The following is a 25,983-nucleotide window of genomic DNA, read 5'->3' as shown; positions in this document are numbered from 1 at the left end:
CGTACCGCCTATTAACAGCTCGCTTAGAGGCAGCGAATGGATAAAGGTCAGTAAATACATGTTAATTAAATGAAGTTGTGAATGTGAAAGCATCCGGCAAAGTGCTTGAAACTTTTTCTTTCAGACACTATGAAGCGCCCCGGCTGGGAAGGGCCACCCCAGCAGTGTGCACGGTCCGTGCTCCGCACGCCCCCCACGGTTAGCAGTATGGTGGGAACACTGTGCGATCTTCAGGGCGAGATCCGAGGCCAGAATGTCGAATTCAAGGGATAGGTGGGTCAGTGGTTTTCAAGTATTTTTAAATCATGGAATCTTGTTGTTGTTGTTGTTACATTACATCTGTCCTGTAAGTCCACTTAATAATACAATAGGTCAAGGTGAAGTTCTTCTGGTTGGAACTGAATGGAGGGGCCATGTCATCTCTGGCCTAGGTCTCCTGCTTCATTCTCGGAGACACCACCACAGAATCTTCAGGGGTTTCCAGACTTAATTCTACTTTTTTTTTTTTTTCCTCTTTTACTGTGAGGTAAACAGGGTTAAGTGAGGTAAAGTTGTTGGTCCCAGGGAAATCATGTGCAAACTCAAGAACTTGATTCTCTTCTGTCGTTCTGCCTCAAAGAGACATGTGTCACCTCTTCTGCTTTTCCTTGTCTACATTCTGACCGTTGGCTTAAATGGAAGACAAAAGCTACCTCTCTCATGACCCAAGTAAGAATTTACAAAGGCAGCCACCACCCACGCATGTCAGAAGCCAAGCGCCTTGAATGGTGTGGAGGCAGCAAATTACCAGTACCAGTTATCAAAGGAGACCATGTTCTTAAAGTTGTTCATTTGATTTTTTTTTTTTCCTTTTCAAATGATGAAGCATTCAAGGTCTTGAAACATGAGCTTGTGGGAATAATAAGGAAGGTGACTGAAACACCCCAGTTTTTAGTGGTCGAGTTCTGAGGCTTGTACTTCTCATGAATTCCCTCTTTTTGGTGTCACAGCTGGGAGGGATTTACGGATACTCAGCATCTTGAAGGGGTACAATAGTGACATACCTTGGAGGTATCTGGGGTTTAGTTCCAGATCGCTACAATAGAGCAGCTAGTGCGGCAAAGTGAGTCGAATGAATGTGTTGTCCCGCTGCATGTAGAAGTTACTCGCTCCGGTACATGTCAGTAACATTATGTCTAAGAAAACCCCAATGTACATGCCTTAATTTAAAAATACTTTATTGAGGGGCACCTGGGTGGCTCCGTCAGTGAAGCGTCTGCCTGGGCTCTGCTCATGATCTCAGGGTCCTGGGATCGAGCCCCACATCAGTCTCGCTACTCAGTGGGGAATTGGCTTCTCCCTCTTCCTCTGCCCCTCGCCCTGCTTGTGCTTTCTTTCTGTCAAATGAATAAATACAATCTTAAAAAATAAAAATACTTAATTGCTAACCAAATGCTACCCAGGACCTGAGCTTTGAGTGAGTGGCAGTCTTCTTAATGAGGGAGGGCTCTGCCTCAAGGCCAGTGGCTGACTGATTAGCGTGGCTGTTGCCAAAGGTTGGGGGTAGCCGTGGCAATTTCTCAAAGTAAGACAGCAGTAACGTTTGCTCGTGGATCGACTCCCTTTCGTGAGTGATTGCCGTGTGCCACGTTATGCTATTTGATGGCATTTTACCCCACCATAGAGCTTCTTTCAAAGTTGGAATCAGCCCTCTCACACCCTGATGCTGCCTTATCAACCAGCCTTGTTGTGTTCTAAATCCTTCTGCCTTGTCAGCTATGTTTGTCATGTTCTAAATCCTTCCTTGTCGTCTACAAAGAGCCTAGCATTGGGGATTTCACGATGAAGAGAATCACGCACCTTGCCCTGAAAGAGCCCCGTCTCAGGTGATCTCTGTGCTAATCTCCAAGTTTTGTACACTGGAGACTGGGTGTAGGGTCATGATTCGAGCGGACTAGGGTACAGACTCTGAAGAGAGTACGTGGGCTCGAGCTGTGTTGGAGCCACTGTGAGAAGAAGAGGGATCTTCAGTCAGAGGACTGTGCTCATCCCTTTGAGAAAGATGTAGCTCCTCTGGGCCTTAGTTTCATTGCCTGTAAAGTGGAACTAATGCTAATACTATTTTTATAAGGTACCCTGGAGACGATTCAGATTATGAATAGGAAAGTGTTTTCTAAACCATTTTAATTTGGATGCCAGGTGGGACTTTTTCAGCCTTTGCTTTCCAGCAGCTCCTCCAAGCTTCTCCGAGCTGTAGCACTGACCCAGATGTGTAATGAAATGTAACAGAATGCCTTTGTGAATTCCTCCCCAAAGAATTTACCAGCACCTGTGTTCCATGTGGTTACGGGGAAGGGTCGCATCACACCCTCAACAACATCTGGCCGTTTTATTGTTTTTTTGTCCTTCTGTCCTGGGTTTCTTCTAGGAGCTCCAATTCCTTTGACTTCTATTACACAAAACAACTTTTTTTCATTTGGGGAAGCATGGGTACCACGCCAGCTCTAGGGTCCTGGGGTTCAGCTCTTTTCCCATGCGCTTTTCAGTAAGTTTTTCCAGCAAGGTGTCTTTCTTCCTCAGATGAATGTAGTCTGCAAGACTACAAAGTATTAGAACACATTTTAGTATCTTGTGCTATTATAATTTTTTCTTTTTTTTTTTTAAAGATTTTATTTATTTGACAGAGAGAGAGAAATCACGAGTAGGCAGAGACGCAGGCAGAGAGAGAGAGAGGGGAGGAAGCAGGCTCCCTGCAGAGCAGAGAGCCCGATGTGGGGCTCGATCCCAGGACCCTGGGATCATGACCTGAGCCAAAGGCAGAGGCTTTAACCCACTGAGTTACCCAGGTGCCCCTATTATAATTTTTAATGTAACAAAAACATAACATAAAATTTACCACCTTTACCATGTTCAGCAGTTTTGAGTATATTATTGTGAAACACATCGCCATAACTTTTCATCTTGCAGCAAAACTCTATACCCATAAAACTATAACTCTTCTTTCCTCTCTCCCTACCACAATTATTTAAAAAAAATATTTCAGTACAAGAGCAACATTTGGAATTTCTTTTTAAATAAGAATGATGTGACCAAGCAGGTGTGTTAAATGAATTTGAGGAAGGTGGAAAAATGTGTCCAGTCATAATTTGGATGAACGCATGAGTACGCAGTGAAAGAAGCGTTTGATTACTCTCAGCTTGGTCAGTGCCGTGCCAAGGAGAAATGTAATCTGAGATCAAGTATATCCATTAACACAAGTAATCCTGAATGCATGAATTAAACCAGAACCAAATTTCCATCTTACATCCAACTTATAAGTGAATTATAGTGGAATTTCCAGGTTCACGTTTCTCTTTTTTCTAGAGGCAGGTGACCTCTTGCAGAAATCAAATGATCCTAGGATTTAGGGGATGATAATTTTCTTGGTTGCAAAACATAGAAGTTTACCTCAGTCTCTTAATTAAAAAGGAGAGCTTGAGTATTTCTGTGAAACAGCTAAGATGTGCTCTAGCGGCCGTACTTTACATGGCCTCTGAGGAGAGAAATTTCCTCTCGGCCCCTGTGAGTGTTCGTAGAGGATCACCACTGGCTATGCTGTGTCCTGCCCCGCGACAGTCATTATTTCCAGGAGCGACACTATAGTTGGACAGCCCGGGTCATGGTGGAAGGGACAGCCCTCCATGATGGTGAGGGAGACAGGGACAGTTGGTCTTCCTGTCAAGGGAGGACTAGGTAGTTCCTTAAATAAAAAGGAATAAAAAAAGGGAGGAGGTAATAATGTGTAGTGCAGTGGGAGCCTGTAAGATTTTTTAAAAAATTTGAGTCATTCAGAGGGTTATAGAGGACACAGCCATGGCCCAAATCCTTGGAAATTACACTCATGTTCCCACTCTACTCAGGCAGTCCCTAGTTTGCTATGTGTGTGGAAGTCACGTGGCCCTATGTGCGTTCTTTTCTCGTGTATGAGTTTTCAAAGATCATTATTTTAAAGGATGAGGGTAACGATTATTATTATCACTCACAGGATGACTTTTCTATTTCGAACACAGAATCTCTGGCAATGTTTCTTTCATTTGGGGAAGCCCTGGTTCCGTGGTGTCCCATTCAACTGAGATATTAGTAGGTAAAATCATCCCCCAAGTCCTCTGCATCTGTGAGGGAGGTTCTCTAGATCTGGAAAGGAGAATACCTTTCGTTTGTGGCTACAGCCACATCCTGAAGAACTTCCTAAAATATCCCCAAGACCTCCCCATCAGGCCCAGTCTGATTCTGAGGTCGTGTTCGTGACCCCTCCCACCTGCCCCAAACCCAGCAGCCTGGGCAGTGGGAGCTTTGGCGGGTATATTAAATTAGGCCCTATTAGGCTTTTGCCTCTCTGCTTGTTGATTGTGCTTTATATTGTCAGGCCCGACTCTGACAACTAAATTCAGCTCTGCAGTTCTCTCTGCTCCAGAGTGCCCATTAGAAATTGAAGATTAGTTACCTGAGGGACCAATTAATTCAATTTGGAGCTCCGAGCTGCTCAGGCCATTTGCATGTGGTTTCATCTAAAGCGAAGTGGTCATGGGCTGCTTCTAGCCGCCCAGATGCAGACCAGGGAAAGTCAATTTGGTAGCAGGCATGGCAGGATACTGTGTATATCTGCCATGGTGAGTGGAAGAATGTATTCACTGGGTATGCTTGGGCACAATCACAAAGATACAAACGGGGATTTTCACCAGAACATTGTTCTTAAAAGTCAAAGATTGGAAACAATTTAACAATTTAAATTTCCAGTGGTAGAGGAGACGCTCCTTAAATTATTTATGGTCGTGTTCACCAGACAAAATCCTGAAAGCAATTAAGTAAAAAAGTAAAAATGAGGAAATAGATGTATATTTAAATATACATGAGTATAAAATGGGATTGAGTTATTGATCATTCATTGGCATAGATAATAAGGTGCTATGCATGATACAACTTCGTTTTTGTGTACACGGTTTCTTTGTATAAGTTGTTTAGAGGAATGAGGTGAGAATTTGGTGCTGCTGTACTGTTGTGGTCAGGGGTGCAGGAATTTCGGATTTCTCCTGTTCTGATGGTGTGTCTTTCTCAGGGGTTACCAATCAAGACAAGGCTACTCAAGGAGCAACAGGAGATGATATTGTTTCCTAATAACTGGATAAGCATTTCATCCACCCGGGGAACTCGGTTTTGAAAGATCGGGAGAAAATACTCGAATCCAGAGATCTTTAAATGAGGTTTTCTGGATGAAAGATGGCTAGGTCTGTAGAGCCTGTTTGGCCTTAATTTAGTTATAGATGGGACACACACGCACACACACACACACACACACACACACACACACGCATGACCTTCGTAATCCTTGGTGTTCTCATACAGAATCATAGAAGGAGGTGAGCCAAAAGGGAGAGCTTAGGGTCTGTAAGGCATGATAATTCAGCCCATTAGTTAAATATAGCACAATGGCTATATGTGTGTGTGTGTGTGTATGTAGATATATAGATATATATATTTTTTTTCAAACAGTCTCTTCCCTCTTCTAGCCTGTGAGATTCTTGGAGATAGGGGCATGACTTAGGGTTGTCTCTCTGGCAATTGCTCTACTGTCTGTCCACTAGCAAGTGTTCAGCCAACACTAGTGAGTGTTCCACTAGCTGGCTACAGCAGATGAAACTGCACAAATTGCAAAGGTCCACAGACTCACTAGTAGGAGCCGAAGCTATACCCAAGGGACAGGCAAGCTTCTTCCAGTGATGTGACTGTGTAGGCGAAGTGTCCTCTTCAGGAACTGGCTCACTGACTTGCTCAGATGGCATGGTTCTGGGCTTAGTTATATGGAGAAGTTTTCAGGTAAAATCTCTACTTTCTAAGAACTTGTAGTCTGGGGAGCCAGAAATGAAATTGCCATTGCATGTTGTTTATAAAGGAGGAAGCAGTTTTGTTCTGGGTTGAATACCATGCTTGGCATTTTTGTGGGCTAGAGGAGGAAATGAGAGAACATAACCCAAAGGTTAAAAAGCCATTATGATTATTAAGTAAAAACAAACCTTACATGCATTGCTTTGCTTTTTTTCTTTGTAATTCACTGAACTAATTCTGGATTTTTGTGGTAACAACAATAATGATTATAGTTAGCAGTTGTTGTCAATGATTTTAATTATTTATTTATTTTTATTTAAGTGCATTACATGTCTATAGGCTCCTGGGTGACTCAGTCGGTTAAATGACTGCCTCCATTCAGGTCATTACACCATGGTCCTGAGATCAAGTCCCATGTCAAGCTCTCTGCTTAGGGGGGAATCATGCTTCTCCCTCTCCCTCTGTGTGCTGCTACCCCTGCTTGTACTCTCTCTCTGTCAAATAAACAAATAAATAAACAAATAAATAAAATCTAAGTGAATTACATGTCTTATCTTACTTAGTCCCCCCAGTAATACTGAGGCAAATACTATAATTATCCCCATGTGATAGATGTGTCTCCAGAGTTTTCCAAACAATGCAATTCATTTATTTTAATTATTTTATATATTTATTTTTAAAAGATTTTATTTATTTATTTGAGAGAGAGAGAGAGCACAAGCAAGGGGAGTGGGAGAGGGAGAAGCAGGCTCCCCCTCAGCAGGGAGTCCGGTACGGGGCTATAACCCAAGACCCTGGTATCATGACCTGAGCTGAAGGGAGACCCTTAACCTACTGAGCCACCCAGGTGCCCCATTTTAATTGACAAAATATTAAAATAATATTTCAGAATTCTGTTAAAAAAAAAGGATAAAATATCTCATTGTATTCCAAATCCAGCATATTAAAATACTATCACTAAGTGCTTTACTCAGTTTTTCTTTCTCCAGTTGAACAGTATGACCTTGTAGCTAAGCCCATGAGGAGTTCAGAAGGGGACATTTCTTGGAGGAGATGACATTAAGTCAGTCCTTGAAAGATTTTTTTAAAAGCCAAGTTAATGTTTCTTAAAAGACATTTGATTTTCAGCTTTAAAAGCAGTCTATAATTGTGCACTTCTTTGTTCCTCATTGCTAACTGCAGAGGGGCACAGGGCTCTGTGCAGGGGGAGTGATTCCTGCATAGGCTGTAGTGTTTATTATTTCCCAGGGATGTCCATCATCACTGAGAATCATCACTGAGAACATCATGGGACATCAGTTCCACAAATAAGGATCTGTCTCACGAATCTTCCCTAATTCCTCTTATTACATACCTAAAAATAAAGGCAAAACAGGTAGGAAGTGCGTGTTTAGTTACTGTCAGGAGAAGGAAGTAAAAAAACCAACCAAACAACCCATTGAAATACATACTAATTCTATGACGAGTGATCAGTGGAAATTCTGACGCATTGTGGTGAAGTGCTATTTTCTCCAGACTTTCTTTTAAATTATTAAGGATGTACACATTTTTCAACAGCCTTGGAAATGAATGGGAAGAGTGTCGGGTAGTTTAGCATTTGAGGTGAGTTTATGAAATGAAAAACTGATTTGATTCAGTTGAGAAAAACTTCCCAAGGTTATGCATGCTGACCCTTTGCAGAAGGCGGTTGTGTCTCATTTCGTGTCTTCTTCTAGCTCAGGTATGAAAGGGGTATGCTAGTCAGGCGGTTTATCCCCATACTACACAGGAAGTATTTTACCACTGTCCCTGTGTTTAACCCTCTCTAACCCTGGGTCTACTGCAGCTTCCGGGACACACCAGGGGAGAGGAAGAGGTGCGTTAATCCTTGCATCCTGGGATATGAATTCAATTATCTAACATGGACAGTCTAATAGCAAAGGAGAATATTTCAGCAGAGGCACAAGGGATAAATGCTTGCCATACCCCATAAATTGGATTAGGGATGTATTTGTTATGTTTCTAACTTTAGATTTGAAATAAACCATCTAATTTTCCAAATGTCCAAAGACGAGACACTTGAAGCCACACAGTTTACCATGTTTGTTGGCTACACTAGACTTCAGCAGATCCCAATTCAACCATGAATATAAAAAATAGGCCCAAAAAGCAAAATAATTAGGCTTATTAAATATTCTACAACATTAAAAAAGAAGGGATGTTAACTTGAAGGTTCAAAGGCAAGGAAGACGCCTCAGAATTGCTTATGATTAGAAATAGAAGAGTATCAGGGCACCTGTGTGGATTGGTTGGTTAATCATTTACCTTCAGTTCAGGTCATGATCCCAGGGTTCTGGGATTGAAACCTGGGTCTGGCTCCCCGCTCAGCAAGGAGTCTGCTTCTCCCTCTCCCTCTTCCCCTTCCCCCAACTTGTGCGCTCTCTCTCTCTCAAATAAAGAAATAAAATCTTAAAAGTAGAGAAATAGAAGAATATTTAGATAATCTTCCCACCCCCTTTTTGGGGGGGAGGGACAGAGAAGGGTAGGGAGGGGCAAAGGGAGAGAGAGAGACAGAGAATCTTAAGCACCTTCCACACTCAGTGAGCCTGACACAGCACTTGATCTCACATCCCTGAGATCATGATCTGAGCTGAAATCAAGAGTTGGACCCTTACTGAGCCACCCAAGTGCCCCATAGATAATCTATTCAGTGCTCTCAATGAAAGGTTGGAAGTTACAATCTTTAAGAAGCATGAGTAACTAATAAAAGAAAATGATCTGGGATAAAGGACACCATGAAATGGAAGGTGGTAGTTATGAGAAAAAGAATGCAAGGAGTTTCAATACATACAATCACAAACAAATGATCTGTAGGAAGCAGAATTAACACTCTAGAAAATTTAATCACTGAGGTGAAGAAAAACTTTCAAAGTTTCACATACTATGGTAGAAAAGGAAATATAAAAGAAAAAAAACAATAGCAGAAGTTGATAAATGGAGAGATTAATAATTTTAAATGATACAAAATAAGATCAAGATATATAGATCCCAAACATTAATAACATATTAAAATAGATATGGGGTTTCCTGTTATATCTAAAGAGATAACTGTTTTATATGTAATTAAAGGTAATATATTTATAATGAGGCATGATAGAAGAAGAAATTTTTAATGTCAAGAGTAATAATTAAAAAAAAAAACCATGACCATCAAAGTGAAAAAGAAAATCCAGTTTTTTTGTAAAAGAACAGGAAGTAATTTTACTTCATACTTTTAAGATACTACCTGCCATTAAAAAAATGAGGCAGCATAAACAGAAAGTACCCTGTAGAACTTCCATTAGTGATCATATATTAAGGCAACAGATAGATTTTTAATTTAGTCAGAGCTTTAGAATATGCCAGTTATGTAAGCTGCATGAAAAATATTTACTCAAAGGCATTCTTCTATTGAAAGATTCTTAATTAGAGATGAGTTATTTAAAAACAAAAATTAAAAAACAATGAAAAATCCCCTATATTTACAATATAATTATAGAGGTTAGAATAAAAAATTTCAAATAGAGTAACAAAATCCAAATGCTAAAATTCTTGAAAAGAATAACTATAGAAATAAGCATATTATAATACTAATCTGAAATTTGAATACCATATTATAGGCATTTTTGCTCCCAGTCACATTGAATTATTTGGTATTAGATTTAATCTCCTGTAGTGAACAACTAGAAACTGGAAAATACATATGAAACAACATTTTTGGTCATTAAACAGTGGACTACATAGGGCCACTGTCTGAGATAATAGAAGCATATGAGGTGAGATCTACATTCACTCAGTCTTTCTTTCAGGGGGCATTTTCTAAAATGTAGCAGTAAAGTAGAGCCCAAGCAGAGAACATTAGCCTCTCTAGGCAAAAAGTCAAATATTGCAGTTTGTGGTTGCTAAAACAGCTGATTTCAAAGGGTGGAGTGCCAGAGAGGAAGAAGCTGCAGAGTATTCAGAAATTTGTGTAAGGATTTCTCTTGGTTACCTGAAAAGTCCTATTTGTGCATAAGCAGGACAAGACTATACAGGGTTAGCAGAGAACAGATGCTAGGATAGAAGACAGGTCATATAGTGCTAAAGACACATTGGTGTTCTGACACAGCCAGAGCAGAGAGATCTTAGTGTACTTCCTGATTACATTTAAGACTTCAGAAAGGTTCTGCTGTAGGAACAGGTACCACTTTCAAAGAGTATGTGTTATTTTAGTTTTGAACTTCATCCCAGACATTTAAGAGTAAGTTCAACACTAAATTGATCAACTCTAAAACACCTTAGAATTAAATATCTGTGGGATCAAAGGGATCCACCAATAATTTGTGGTCTGCCAGACAAAATAATAGCCTTCATTCAAGGAAGATAATACAATCTACAGTCTCCATAGTGTTTTATTTACAGTGTCCATTATACAATTAAAAAATCATTGGATATGCAAAAAGAAGGTAACTGTGGCCCATAATCAAGAGAAAAGCCTGTCAATAAAAGAAGATCCAGAGATGATTAGTGTTGAAATTTGCAAAGACTTTAAAATTACCCTTATAGAAACATTATTTATGTAAATATAATTGGGAACAAATAATAGATAAATGTAATTGAACAGATGTGGTATTTTAGTAGAGAAAGGAAACTCTAAAAAGCAGTAAATGAAAATTTTAGAACTAAAAAAAAAATACAATATCCAAAATAAGCATAAAACACAAAAGACAGTATCTGAGATCTCTGGCACAGTATAAAATGGTTTAATATATGTGTATTTGGAATTCCCTACAGTGAGATGAGATAGAATATAGCAGAATAAATGAATATAGTTTTCCTAAAATTGGTAAAAGATATAAAAATTCATATCCTAAGCAGGAGAAATACAAAGAAAGCCGCACCCATATTGTTCTAGATAAACTGCTGAAAACCAAAGATAAATTCCAAAGGCAGCCAGAGAAAAGGGACACAGTGTATTTAATAAAACAACTGATTTCTAATTAAAAATAAAAAGGAAGGGGGTGCTTGGGTGTCTCAGTTGGTTGGGCAACTGCCTTCGGCTCAGATCCTGGTCCTGGAGTCCCAGGATCACGTCCTGCATTGGGCTCCCAGCTCTATGGGGAGTCTGCTTCTCCCTCTGACCTTCTCCCCTCTCATGCTCTCTCACTCTCTCTCTCAAATAAATAAATAAAATCTTTTTAAAAAGATAAATAAAAAGGAAGATGGAAGAATAGAATGTGATCTTTAAAATCCTGAGAGAAAATAATATCACCAGAAATTCTACTTCATGTCAATATGTCCCTTAAAAATAAAAATAAAATTTTAAAATTTTCAGATAGGAAAACTGGGATAGTTTACTGCTATCAGAAGAAAGCCACAAAAAATAGAAAAAGAAGTTCTTTAGGCTGGAAAGAAATTATCCCAGATGGAAGCAGAGCATTGGAAGGTAAATATGTGCATTAAAAAGGCCATTAAAATGTATAGGATTGTTGATTGTTTAAAATAGAAATAATAAGAACATATGGTAGACTGTATACTGTGTAGAGGTAAAATGTGTATGACAAAAGTGACATAAAAGGCAAGGAAAGTTAAAAAGAATTTTACTATTACTATCTCATATTTTATGTGAAGTGGAATGACCTTAATTCAGTATAGGCTATGATTGTGAAAGATTAAAAATTCATATTATAATCTTTAGAACAATTTTTGAAGAAAATACAAGGCTATGGTAAAAAGACTAATAAAAAAAGTTAAAATCGAATACTAAAAGTATTAATCAACCTACCTATATTAGTAATTACATTAAATGTAAATTAACACTCTGTATAAAAGACAAATTTTGTCAGACTATTTTTTAAAAAATACAACTATATTCTGTTTGCAAGAGGTATAATCTTAAATAAAAGGACACAGATAAGGTGAACATGAAAAAATGGAAAAAACAAAAAATATAATACATACAAATACTAATCTTAAAAATAGTAATATAGTTTTAGTAATCTCAGACAAATTGATTTTACCAGATATAAAGATGGATTCTTCATAAAGATAATATATTAAATACTAATATTAGTATTTTAAAAGGTAATAAGGCAATCTCCAAATATTTGGAAATTTAACAACCTATGTCCTAAAAACCCATGGAAATTAGAAAATATTTTAACTCTAACCATACTGTGTGGTTAACATTTCCAAATTTGTGGGATTAAGTAAATTACTGCCTAGAAGGAAATTTATAGCTTTAAATGTACATATTAGAAAGGAAAGAAATGTTTAAAATCAATGATGTGAGCTTTTACTTCAGGATACTAGGAAAAATAGGAAATTAAATAGACAGAAGAAGTAATCAAAGGAAAGGGCAAAAATCAAACAATAGGGAAAATTAACAAATTCATTTTTCAAAAGATTTATAAAGTTGAAAGAGCAAGAGAGGAAATACAAATCAGTAATAAAAATGAGAATGCCATTGAAGTTTCTACAGCACTTATAAACAACTTTTAGCCATCTATGAAAAACCCACAGTGAATATCATTCTCAATGGGGAAAAACTGAGAGCTTTTCCCCTAATGTCAGGAACAGGGCAGGGCTGTCCACTATCACCACTGCTATTCAACATAGTACTAGAAGTCCTAGCCTCAGCAATCAGACGATGAAAAGAATAAAAGACATCCAAATTGGCAAAGAAGAAGTCAAACTCTCACTCTCTGCAGATGATATGATACTTTATGTGGAAAACCCAAAAGCCTCTACTCCAAAACTGCTAGAACTCGTACAAGAATTCAGTAAAGTGTCAGGATATAAAATCAATGCACAGAAATCAGTTGCATTTCTCTACACCAACAGCAAGACAGAAGAAAGAGAAATTAAGGAATCAATCCCATATACAACTATACCCCAAACCATAAGATATCTAGGAATAAACTTAACCAAAGAGGCAAAGAATCTGTACTCAGAGAACTATAGAGTACTCATGAATGAAATTGAGGAAGACACAAAGAAATGGAAAAATGTTCCATGCTCATGGATTGGAAGAACAAATATTGTGAAAATGTCTATGCTACCTAGAGCAATCTACACGTTTAATGCAATTCCTACCAAAATACCATCAACTTTTCCCCACAGAAATATAATCCTAAAATCCATATGGAACCAGAAATGACCCCAAACAGTTAGAGGAATGTTGAGAAAGAAAAGCAAATTTAGTGGCATCACAATTCCAGACTTAAGCTCTATTACAAATTTGTAATCATCAAGACAGTATGATACTGCCACAAAACAGACACATAGATCAATGGAATAGAATAGAGAGCCCAGAAATGGAGCCTCAACTCTATGGTCAACTAATCTTTGATGAAGCAGGGGAAAATGTCCAGTGGAGAAAAGACAGACTTTTCAACAAATAGTGTTGGGAAAACTGGACAGCCACACGCTAAAGAATGAAACTGGACCATTTACTTATACCACACACAAAAATAGACTCGAAATGGATGAAAGACCTCAATGTGAGACGAATCCATCAGAATCCTTGAGGACAACACGGGCAGCAACCTCTTCAACCTCAGCCACAGAAACTTCTTCCTGGAAACATTGCCAAAGGCAAGGGAAGCAGGGCAAAAATGAACTATTGGGACTTCATCAAGATCTAAAGCTTTTGCACAGCAAAGGGAACAATCAACAAAAGCAAAAGACTATGGACAACATAGGAGAAGATATTTACAAATGACATGGCAGATAAAGGGCTAGTATCCAAAATCTAGAAAGAAGTTATCACACTCAACACCCAAAAAACAAATAATCCAATCAAGAAATGGGGAATGCAAGTTGGTGTAGCCTCTTTGAAGAACAGTGTGGAGATTCCTCAGAAATTAAAAATAGAGCTTCCCTATGACCCTGCCATTGCACTACTGGGTATTTACCCCAAAGATACAGATGTAGTGAAAAGAAGGGCCATCTGTACCCAAATGTTTATAGCAGCAATGGCCACGATCGCCAAACTGTGGAAAGAACCAAGATGCCCTTCAACGGATGAGTGGATAAGGAAGATGTGGTCCATATACACTATGGAGTATTATGCCTCCATCAGAAAGGATGAATACCCAACTTTTGTAGCAACATGGATGGGACTGGAAGAGATTATGCTGAGTTAAATAAGTCAAGCAGAGAGAATAAGTTATCATATGGTTTCACTTATTTGTGGAGCATAACAAATAACATGGAGGACATGGGGAGTTAGAGAGGAGAAGGGAGTTGGGGGAAATTGGAAGGGAAGGTGAACCATGAGAGACTATGGACTCTGAAAAACAATCTGAGGGTTTTGAAGTGGCGGGGGGTGGGAGGTTGGGGGAACCAGGTAGTGGGTATTAGAGAGGGCACAGATTGCATGGAGCACTGAGTATGGTGCAAAAATAATGAATACTGTTATGCTGAAAATAAATAAAAGAAAAAAAAGACAAAAAAAAAAAAAAAAGAAATGGGCAGAAGACATCAACAGACATTTCTGCAAAGAAGACATCCAAATGACCAACAGACACATGAAAAACTGCTCCACATCACTCGGCATCAGGGAAATACAAATCAAAACCACAGTGAGATACCACCTCACACCAGTCAGAATGGCTAAAATTAACAAGTCAGGAAAAGATAGGTGTTGGTGAGGATGTGGACAAAGGGGACCCTCCTACACTGTTGGTGGGAATGCAAGCTGGTGCAGCCACTCTGGAAAACAGTATGGAGATTCCTCCAAAAGTTAAAATAGAGCTACTTATGACTCAGCAATTGCACTACTGGGTATATACCCCAAAGATATGAATGTAGTGATCCAAAGGGGCACGTGCACCCCAATGTTTATAGCAACAATGTCCACAATAGGCAAACTGTGGAAAAAGCCTAGATGTCCATCAGTAGGTGAATGGGTAAAGATGTGGTATATATGTATATATACAAAGGAATACTATGCAGCCATCAAAAACGAAAATCTTGCCATTTCCAACAACATAGTTGGAACCAGAGGGTATCATTCTAAGCAAAATAAGTCAATCAGAGAGAGACAATTATCATATGATCTCACTGATATGAGGAATTTGAGAGACAAGACACAGGATCATAGGGGAAGGGAGGGAAAAATGAAATGACATGAAACCAGAGAGGGAGACAAACCTTAAGAGACTCTTGGTCTCAGGAAACAAACTGAGGATTGTTGGAGTGGAGAGGGGTTAGACGGATGGGGTAGCGGGAACACTGGGGAGAGTATGTGCTATGGAGAGTGTTGTGAATTGTGTAAGACTGATGAATCCCAGACCTGTACCCCTGAAACAAGTAATACATTATATATTAATAAAAAATAAACTTTCAAGCCAATAATTTCAACATATTAAGAAATGAATACATTCCTTAAAAACCCACTTTTCCCAAACTAACACAACAAATATAAGATATGAACACCTATAGATTTGTTAAGCAAATTGAATTTCTGATTAAAAACCTTCTCTAATCCCAGATTACTTTACTGGTAAATTCTCCCAGAGATTTAATAAGGACATAATATCAATCATACAAAATCTTTCAGAGAATAGACAGTAAGCGAATGGTTTCTAATTCATTTTATAGGACCAACAAAATATTGCTTCAATAATCTGACAATATACCAGATATAGAACCAGTATCTTTTATGAACATAGATGCAAAAACCCTTATAAAAAGTATTGTGTGTGTGTGTGTGTGTGTATATATATATATATATATATATATATATATTTATTTATATTATTGATTTTCATTATTTATGCTAATTGTGTTCTATAAAGTCACTGTAAATACTGACCTAGCCAAAATTCTGCATCATTCTTCCTAGGGGACATATAGGGATAGATTCCTATGAGTCGCTGGTCACAGTATTTTTATCAACCAATAAGTGCATAACTTTAAAAAATCTGTACTCTGCTTAAAATTTGTATATAGGGTTATTGTATAAATATATGGCTATACATATATACTTCGTATATATGTGGTTATTATATATAATATATAAGTAAACATATATATACATATATATATACATATATATATTTAATTAACATTGAACTAGACCAAACAGTGTTTTAACTCATGACTAACTGAAGCTTATTTAACAAATGTATTTTCTCCATAAGATACCGTAGCCTCTTGTGCTTTGGAACATTTGACAGCATTTCATCATTATGGATGAGGGCCGTTTTTTTGTTTTTTTTTAATTTTTTATTTTTTATAAACATATATTTTTATCCCCAGGGGTACAGGTCTGTGAATCACCAGGTTTACACACTTCACAGCACTCACCAAAGCACATACCCTCCCCAATGTCCATAATCCCACCCCCTTCTCCCAAACCGCCTCCCCCCAGCAACCCTCAGTTTGTTTTGTGAGATTAAGAGTCACTTATGGTTTGTCTCCCTCCCAATCCCATCTTGTTTCATTTATTCTTCTCCTACCCACTTAAGCCCCCATGTTGCATCACCACTTCCTCATATCAGGGAGATCATATGATAGTTGTCTTTCTCTGCTTGACTTATTTCGCTAAGCATGATACGCTCTAGTTCCATCCATGTTGTCGCAAATGGCAAGATTTCATTTCTTTTGATGGCTGCATAGTATTCCATTGTGTATATATACCACATCTTCTTGATCCATTCATCTGTTGATGGACATCTAGGTTCTTTCCATAGTTTGGCTACTGTGGACATTGCTGCTATAAACATTCGGGTGCACGTGCCCCTTTGGATCACTACGTTTGTATCTTTAGGGTAAATACCCAATAGTGCAATTGCTGGGTCTTAGGGCAGTTCTATTTTCAACATTTTGAGGAACCTCCATGCTGTTTTCCAGAGTGGCTGCACCAGCTTGCATTCCCACCAACAGTGTAGGAGGGTTCCCCTTTCTCTGCATCCTCGCCAGCATCTGTCATTTCCTGACTTGTTGATTTTAGCCATTCTGACTGGTGTGAGGTGATATCTCATTGTGGTTTTGATTTGTATTTCCCTGATGCCGAGTGATATGGAGCACTTTTTCATGTGTCTGTTGGCCATCTGGATGTCTTCCTTGCAGAAATGTCTGTTCATGTCCTCTGCCCATTTCTTGGTTGGATTATTTGTTCTTTGGGTGTTGAGTTTGCTAAGTTCTTTATAGATTCTGGACACTAGTCCTTTATCTGATATGTTGTTTGCAAATATCTTCTCCCATTCTGTCAGTTGTCTTTTGATTTTGTTAACTGTTTCCTTTGCTGTGCAAAAGCTTTTGATCTTGATGAAATCCCAATAGTTCATTTTGGCCCTTGCTTCCCTTGCCCTTGGCGTTGTTTCTAGGAAGATGTTGCTGCGGCTGAGGTCGAAGAGGTTGCTGCCTGTGTTCTCCTCAAGGATTTTGATGGATTCCTTTCGCACATTGAGGTCCTTCATCCATTTTGAGTCTATTTTTGTGTGTGGTGTAAGGAAATGGTCCAATTTCATTTTTCTGCATGTGGCTGTCCAATTTTCCCAGCACCATTTATTGAAGAGGCTGTCTTTTTTCCATTGGACATTCTTTCCTGCTTTGTCGAAGATTAGTTGACCATAGAGTTGAGGGTCTATTTCTGGGCTCTCTATTCTGTTCCATTGATCTATGTGTCTGTTTTTGTGCCAGTACCATGCTGTCTTGATGATGACAGCTTTGTAATAGAGCTTGAAGTCCGGAATTGTGATGCCACCAACGTTGGCTTTCTTTTTCAATATCCCTTTGGCTATTCGAGGTCTTTTCTGGTTCCATATAAATTTTAGAATTATTTGTTCCATTTCTTTGAAAAAGATGGATGGTACTTTGATAGGAATTGCATTAAATGTGTAGATTGCTTTAGGTAGCATAGACATTTTCACAATATTTATTCTTCCAGTCCAGGAGCATGGAACATTTTTCCATTTCTTTGTGTCTTCCTCAATTTCTTTCATGAGTACTTTATAGCTTTCTGAGTATAGATTCTGTGCCTCTTTGGTTAGGTTTATTCCTAGGTATCTTATGGTTTTGGGTGCAATTGTAAATGGGATTGACTCCTTAATTTCTCTTTCTTCTGTCTTGCTGTTGGTGTAGAGAAATGCAACTGATTTCTGTGCATTGATTTTATATCCTGACACTTTACTGAATTCCTGTATAAGTTCTAGCAGTTTTGGAGTGGAGTCTTTTGGGTTTTCCACATATAGTATCATATCATCTGCGAAGAGGGATAATTTGACTTCTTCTTTGCCGATTTGGATGCCTTTAATTTCCTTTTGTTGTCTGATTGCTGAGCCTAGGACCTCTAGTACTATGTTGAATAGCAGTGGTGATAATGGACATCCCTGCCGTGTTCCTGACCTTAGCGGAAAAGCTTTCAGTTTTTCTCCATTGAGAATGATATTTGCGGTGGGTTTTTCATAGATGGCTTTGATGATATTGAGGTATGTGCCCTCTATCCCTACACTTTGAAGAGTTTTGATCAGGAAGGGATGCTGTACTTTGTCAAATGCTTTTTCAGCATCTATTGAGAGTATCATATGGTTCTTGTTCTTTCTTTTATTGATGTGTTGTATCACATTGACTAATTTGCGGATGTTGAACCAACCTTGCAGCCCTGGAATAAATCCCACTTGGTCGTGGTGAATAATCCTTTTAATGTACTGTTGAATCCTATTGGCTAGTATTTTGTTGAGTATTTTCGCATCTGTGTTCATCAAGGATATTGGTCTATAGCTCTCTTTTTTGATGGGATCCTTGTCTGGTTTTGGAATCAAGGTGATGCTGGCCTCATAAAATGAGTTTGGAAGTTTTCCTTCCATTTCTATTTTTTGGAACAGTTTCAGGAGAATAGGAATTAGTTCTTCTTTAAATGTTTGGTAGAATTCCCCCGGGAAGCCGTCTGGCCCTGGGCTTTTGTTTGTTTGGAGATTTTTAATGACTGTTTCAATCTCCTTACTGGTTATGGGTCTGTTCAGGCTTTCTATTTCTTCCTGGTTCAGTTGTGGTAGTTTATATGTTTCTAGGAATGCGTCCGTTTCTTCCAGATTGTCAAATTTATTGGCGTAGAGTTGCTCATAGTATGTTCTTATAGGATGAGGGCCATTTTAAACAGCAAAATCCCTGACAAAAAAGTGCAAAATTGAAAAAAAATACTAAATAGCCATAAAAAGGACTCTTATTTAGTTTGAGAACTGAAACAAGAGGACACAGCATCTCTTTCTTTGACCTCAGCTGGGAATGTGCCTCTTGGCACCTTCAAATCAATTTTTTTGCTGCTCTGCACATGCCTGCAAATGACAATGAGGACACTGTGAGTATTGTTTTGGGTATTATAAATAAAGTGTAGTGAGTAAGTGCATTTGCAAACTCAGAATCCATGAATAATGAGGATGAACTCGGTCTATTTGTCTATCTACCATTTATTTTCTTGGCAAATCTCATCAGGAGATCAAAAGACTCTTATAAACATGTAAAATGAAGTTCAAAAAGAAACAAAATTAGGGATAAATTCTAAGAAAGATGAAATATTAGAATTATATTACTTTACAGTGATACTTTTCATATCTTAAAGTAATTGATCATTTTCTGGTAAAATATGAAATACTGAAATTGACATGGTATAGCTGAATAACTGTGGTACAAATTGAAAGTGTTTCCAAAGGGTTACCTCTCTGAAGTTTTTAAAGCAAAGTAACTGTCAATGTCTGTATCGAAAAGTTTCATTCAATTTAATAACCATTTCTGATCCTAAAAATAAATTCTTCTAAATTGGGCATACATATTTCTGTGGTAAGATAACAAAGCCAACAATAGATTTAGTTATGAAATATTACAGGCATTTCTATGTAAGTGAGAAACAAACTAATAATGTTAATTGTTTCAACATATGCTAGAATGTTTTTGAATTTCTAGTTGGTTTAGGATGGCCTGGAACAGACTATACATATACACATATGAAGAGAAAACAGAATTATTATAATTTCCAGACAATATTTGTGTATCTTATTTGGAAATCCAGAAAAATAAACCAAGAAATTATTGAACTGAAGAAGTTTATTAAGGTACTGATATATAAAGTAAATATTAAGGAATCCTTTAATTTTCTTATACCAGAAAAAAATTATGACAATATGTGAAAATGAAGCAACAAAAATGGAATCACATAAGAAAAATATGTGTGGTGAAAATGAAGAAAAATATAAAATTGTATTGAGTGACACACACAAAAATATCCAAAGTAATCTAAGAGTTTAATGCAATAAGATTTTTTTAACTTTCTAAATTTTCTTCAGTTCATTTTGAAGAATAAACAAATTAGAATATCTAAATAATAATGAACTAGAAAGTATTGATAGGGTACACTGGAATGAAAATAGACGATTACTAGCTGAGATTCCGTTCCTCATACTAAAGGCGTGAGTAGAACTTATGATAAAATGATACTCACAAATCAGTGGAGAAGGGAGAAATTATTCAAGAAATGGTGCTGGACAATCAATACCAGTTTTCAACTTACACTTCATTTCATAATTTGAGATTTAGAACTAATTTTGAAAATTAAAAAATGATAGAAGACCAGAATGCAGGAAGAATGCTTATAATTTAATCATTTGGCAATAAGAAGACAACATGGTTTCTTTTTTTCAAAAACGGCAAAGTTATTTGAAAAGGCACTTCATGATGCAGACGTATGAATGGAAAATGAGCAAAGGAAGAGACACTCAACAACATTAATTATTTGGAAATGCAAACGTAAATGGCAGGGAGATAGCTCTACCTACACACGAAAGAGCACTCAGTGGGAAGAGAAGGCAAGTCCGAGGACAGCAGGTGAAAGTGGGTGGGGCTGTACAGGCCACGTTCAGGAACATATTCAAGAAGGTGGTAGTAAGATCCGTACATGCTCAGATCTCACAAACCAGTGTTTGGTAAACTGTGGGCCAAAGGAAAAATCTATCCCACAACCTTATTTTGAATGTTCTGCCGATGAAGCATTTTTATTTATTACATTTTTAAAGGATTGCAAAAAAAAAAAAAATCACATGTACGTAAAGAGTAGCATGTCACAGACCACATGTGGCCCAGAAAGCCTACAATATTTATTATGTAATCTTCTATTTAAAAAAGTGTACATATTTCTATTATAAACAGTGAAACTAACTATAATGAACACTCTTTACCCTAAGATCCCTTGCTAAGAGAAACCTGCAGAAAGTACAATCCAAATTGAGCAGAAGAACCCTCGTAACAAAAGCAAACATCGGTTTAGATAAGACTGAAACAGGAGAACACAGCCAGCAGATCTTTGAAAATGCAATGCATATGCATTTTGCAACACTTCTGGGACAACACAAAGGAGAGATCCAGAATCAAGAATCTGGGAAAGTTATTCTGGCCCACTCTCTCATATTAAGATTGTGGAAAATTTATCACCCTTAAATGTGAGACCAGAAGAGTAGTGTCTTCATTACTATTTAAAACCATAACGTTATTACCAGACAAGTGAGGAACAGAGTTAAATTCTTTGAGACAATGCTTCTAAGAATAAAGGAAATTCTTCACTTAATGTTTCAAAGTGAGTTTAAAGGAATTAAGAAATCAATGCAGGGGCGACGGGGTGGCTCAGTCAGTTAAGTGTCTGCCTTCAGTTCAGGTCATGATCTCAAGGTCCTGGGCTTGAGCCCCTCACTGGGCTCCCAGCTTGGTGGGAAGCCTGCTTCTCCCTCTCCCACTCCCCTGCTTGTGTTCCCTCTCTCGCTATGTCTCTCTCTGTCAAATAAATAAATAAAATCTTAAAAAAAAAAAAAAGTCAGCGAACACTGGGGCACCTGAGTGGCTCAGTCGGTTAAGCGTGGGGCTCTTGATCTCCTCCCTGGTCCTGATCTCAGGGTCATGCGTTCAAGCCCCATGTTGGGCTCCACGCAGCATGGAGCCTACTTACAAAAAAAAAAAAAAAAAAAAAAGGAAACTACAAAAGAATAGAAATACAAACTACAAAAGGATACAAGAATACAAAAGAAAACAATAAAAACTGAAAACTAAAAAAAAAAGAAAAAAATCCAAAATGAAGACTAGAAGGAACCAAAGGTAAATATGCACAATGTATAACATCTGAAGTGCATATAAGGTTAAAAGAAAAGGAAAGGGGGCACCTGGGTGGCTCAGTTGATTAAGTGACTGTCTTTAGCTCAGGTCATGATCCTGGAGTCTTGGGGTCTAGTCACGCATTGGGCTCCCTGCTTGGCTCAGGGAGTCTGCTTCTCCCTCTGACCCTCCCCATTCTCATGCTCTTTCTCATTCTCTCTCTCTCTCTCTTTCAAGTAAATAAATAAAATCTTAAAAAAAAAAAAAAGTAAAGTTTTTAGGGAAATTAGAAATGAAGAAAGAGATTGAATGTATTTGAGAGAAAGTAACAGATATAGAAGCAGGGAAAGATGATCCAAAGCTAGAATAAAAACACTGAAAAGTCAAAGGACTGAAACAGGAGAAAAACCAAACCAAAACAAAACATGTGTGTCTGTGATTATAATAATCCAAGAAAACTTTTCTGAAAAAAAAGATTTTAAAAATTAACAAAAGAAAGAAAAGATAAAGCGAAATGTTAAAAATTTAGATGTAAATTTAGACGTAAATAGAAATAACAGCAAAAGACAATCATTAATAGGTGAAATTACAAAATCAGCAAGTGTTTTATGGAAATAGTCTGAAAGCAGGGGAATTGATAATCTTCTAAAAATACGCAGCCTCACAAAATTAAGTCTACTAGAAACAGAAAGTGAAATAGGCTCTTTATAACCAAATGATCTAGTATTAAATTTCCACAGACACAAAAATATCTGGCCGGATGTTTTCATAGGAAAATTAACAAATGTTCTTGTTTTTCATGACCTTGACAGTCTTGAGGAGTATTGGTCAGGTATTTTGTAGATGTGCCTCTATTGGAATTTGTCTGATGTTTTTCTCATGGTTAGAATGGAGTTACAGGTTTTGGGGAATAAGATCACAGAGATAAAGTGCCATTTTCATCTCTTCACATTGAGGATACATACCATCACTTCCTGCTGCCGATGTTGACCTTGACCATCACTTGCCTGAAGTAGTGGTTCTAAAGCTGTTCTTTACCCCCCATTTCCATGGAATAGTCTTTGGAAGAAAATGGCTATACTCAGGCCACTCTTAAGTAATTGGGATTTATGCTCCATTTTCCTAAAAGCAAAATTTCTACATAACTCTTTTGGATTTCTTCTGCATGAGGTATATGTCTCTTTCCCCCAATTTATTAATTTATCTACTCTTTATATCAGTATAGATGGATAGATATTTATTTTATATTTCGGGTTATAACCTAATCCTATGTCTTGTTGCTCAGATTGTTCCAGATTTTGCCATTGGGAGCTCTTTCATTGTGTCCCTTTGAGACACTACCATAAACAGTGTTTTGTTTTGTTTTTTAAATTTAATTACATTTGGCTCTGCAAGTGGCTCCCACCTCATTTTGCATAATTTCTGTTCTAATTTAGTCCTAGAATCAGCCATTTTCTAAGGAACCCTGGTTTCTTTTATTGGACAACAGTATTAGAAACCAAAATGTGGGCACTAATTGGGCTCACCGTTACTGATATATGACTCTTTTATGCTCTCTCAGCTGACCTAACAAGGAAATATATGTGTCTATACTAACATATGTATGTACACATATCTATGTATATTTTTAGAAGTGACTATTCATATCTATATTAAGATAAATACAGATGAAATACCTGAATGTGAGACAGGGTTCCATCAAAATCCTTGAGAACACAGGCAGTAACCTCTTTGACCTCAGCCACAGCAACTTCTTCCTAGACACATCACCAAAGACAAGGGAAACAAGTGAAAATGAACTATTGGGACTTCATCAGATAAAAAGCTTTTACCAGCAAAGGAAACAGTCAATAAAACCAAAAGACAATGGACAGAATAGGAGAAGATATTTGCAAATGACATATCAGATAAAGAGCTAGTATCCAAAATCTAGAAAGACCTTATCACACTCAACACCCAAAGAACAAATAATCCAGTCAAGAAATGGGCAGAAGACATCAACAGACATTTCTGCAAAGAAGACATCCAGATGGCCAACAGACAAATGAAAAAGTGCTCCACATCACTCGGCAACAGGGAAATACAAATCAAAACCACAGAGAGATACCACCTCACACCAGTCAGAATGGCTAAAATCAACCAGTCAGGGAAGGACAAATGCTGGCGAGGATGCGGAGAAAGGGGAACCTCCTACACTGTTGGTGGGAATGCAAGCTGGTGCAGCCACTCTGGAAAACAGCATGGAGGGATTTCAAAAAGTTGAAAATAGAGCTACTTATGACTCAGCAACTGCACTACTGGGTATTTGCCCTAAAAATACAGATGTAGTGATCTGAAGGGACATGTGCACCCCAATGTTTATAGCAACAATGTCCACAATAGCCAAACTGTGGGAAAAGCCTAGATGTCCATCAATAGGTAGAATGGATGAAGAAGATGTGGTATATGTGTGTGTACACACACACACACACACACACACACACACACACACACACAGGAATATTATGCAGCCATCAAAAACGAAATCTTGCCATTTGCAACGAGGTGGATTGAACTAGAGGGTATTATGCTAAGTGAAATAAGTCAATCAGAGAAAGATAATTATCATATGATCTTGCTGATATGTGGAATTTGAAAAAGTGGGCAGAGGATCATGGGGGAAGAGAGGAAAAAATGAAATGGTACAAAACCAGAGAGGGAGACAAACCATAAGACACTCTTAAACTCAGGAAACAAACTGAGGCTTTCTGGAGTGGAGGGGGTGCAAGGTGATGGGCCGGCAAGTGATGGACACTAGGGAGGTGTGTGCTATGGTGAGCGCTGTGAATTGTGTAAGACAGATGAATCCCAGACCTGTACCCCTAAAACAAATAATACATTATATATTAATAAAATTAAGAGGTGAAAAATATGAATTTATTTTGCGGTCTCCAACTGTAATCCATTTCTCTAGCTCCTTTCCTTGCTCTCTGTAAATTCCCAATCCAACAGTGGGAAAGCTGACTCCTCTCATGCATCCTCCATTTACTCAATGCCAGGATACCTTATAACAGTATCAGAATTGTAAAGCCATATCCCTGTGGAAAGTAACTTCATCAGTTAGAATCCAGTTCTTGTGTGCAGTTATTTTTGACTTTAGTCTTTTAGAACCCACTCAGTTACAAAGTTCCTTAGGTCAGCACCATTTCGCCATTCAGTGAGACTGATTTTTATATTGATTACACAGTTAATTTGCTTGTCACAGCCTACATGCCTTTCTAGGATCCTCTGACCTCCTAAATTATTTTTTAAAAATTTTGCATGCTTTAAGTTTCAAACTCTTTATGCTCTAAAGTTCTGTGGGTTTGACAAATGCATGTCATATATCTACCTTTACTGATAATTAGTAGGTAAACTATGATCTTACCTCTGAATAGACAGTTTTAATTTTTTCTTCCTAATCAGTATGTAGGAGAAATCTAGAATAAAAAGTATTTTGCTGGAAATGGCAGGAACCATCTCTGCTCTCCTCACAGATGAAATTTTTCTTTGGCTTTACCGTATGCAGTTGGTTTCCCTTTCCTGTGTCCCAAAAGCTTTAAATAGGAGATTTTTATTTTGTTTTGTATTTTAGTATAAAGGAGCTTTTGTTATAAAAGAAGACTGCTTGGAACAATAACATTTTCTTTTCGGATCCAGTATTTTAAAAGGGAAAAAAATCCCTTAAATCTCATTTTCTTGGTTCAGCCTCATAAGGTTGAGTAACAGACATAATGCAATCCTATGACAAAACTTGGGATTTCCAGGTGAAAAATTGACTAGTGTCATTGATGATTAATATACCACAGGAAAAGGGCACAGTCACCACCAGTAGGGTCTTTGTCTTTTATGAATGCAAGGATCAGTGAATACGTGCTTCCGGGTTTGTAAAGGGTGCTCTTTATCTCAGATGTTCTGCCCATGCAGAGGAGCAAAGAAGGAAGCTTCCTACCCAGGCAGAGCTTGGATTTGTCAGGTGTGATTTATGGCTATTTATTTTAGTTGCTATATGAGTAATCAATTTTTTTCCCTTGACAGTCTATA

General features: G+C 37.8%; 1 long non-coding RNA gene across 1 annotated transcript; it reads left to right on the top strand.

Moving 5' to 3' along the window:
- The first annotated feature begins 125 nt into the window (after positions 1–125).
- LOC116599551 lies at positions 126–16,044 on the top strand. The gene is made up of 3 exons (XR_004289410.1): positions 126–273; positions 11,174–11,284; positions 15,987–16,044. It is a non-coding gene; the product is annotated as an uncharacterized LOC116599551 (long non-coding RNA).
- Positions 16,045–25,983: the final 9,939 nt, after the last annotated feature.

Source organism: Mustela erminea, chromosome 9, assembly GCF_009829155.1.
Source record: "Mustela erminea isolate mMusErm1 chromosome 9, mMusErm1.Pri, whole genome shotgun sequence".
NCBI classification, from domain to species: Eukaryota; Metazoa; Chordata; class Mammalia; order Carnivora; family Mustelidae; genus Mustela; species Mustela erminea.
Note: the sequence above shows the minus strand (reverse complement) of the source record. Positions and strands in the feature narration are given on the sequence as shown.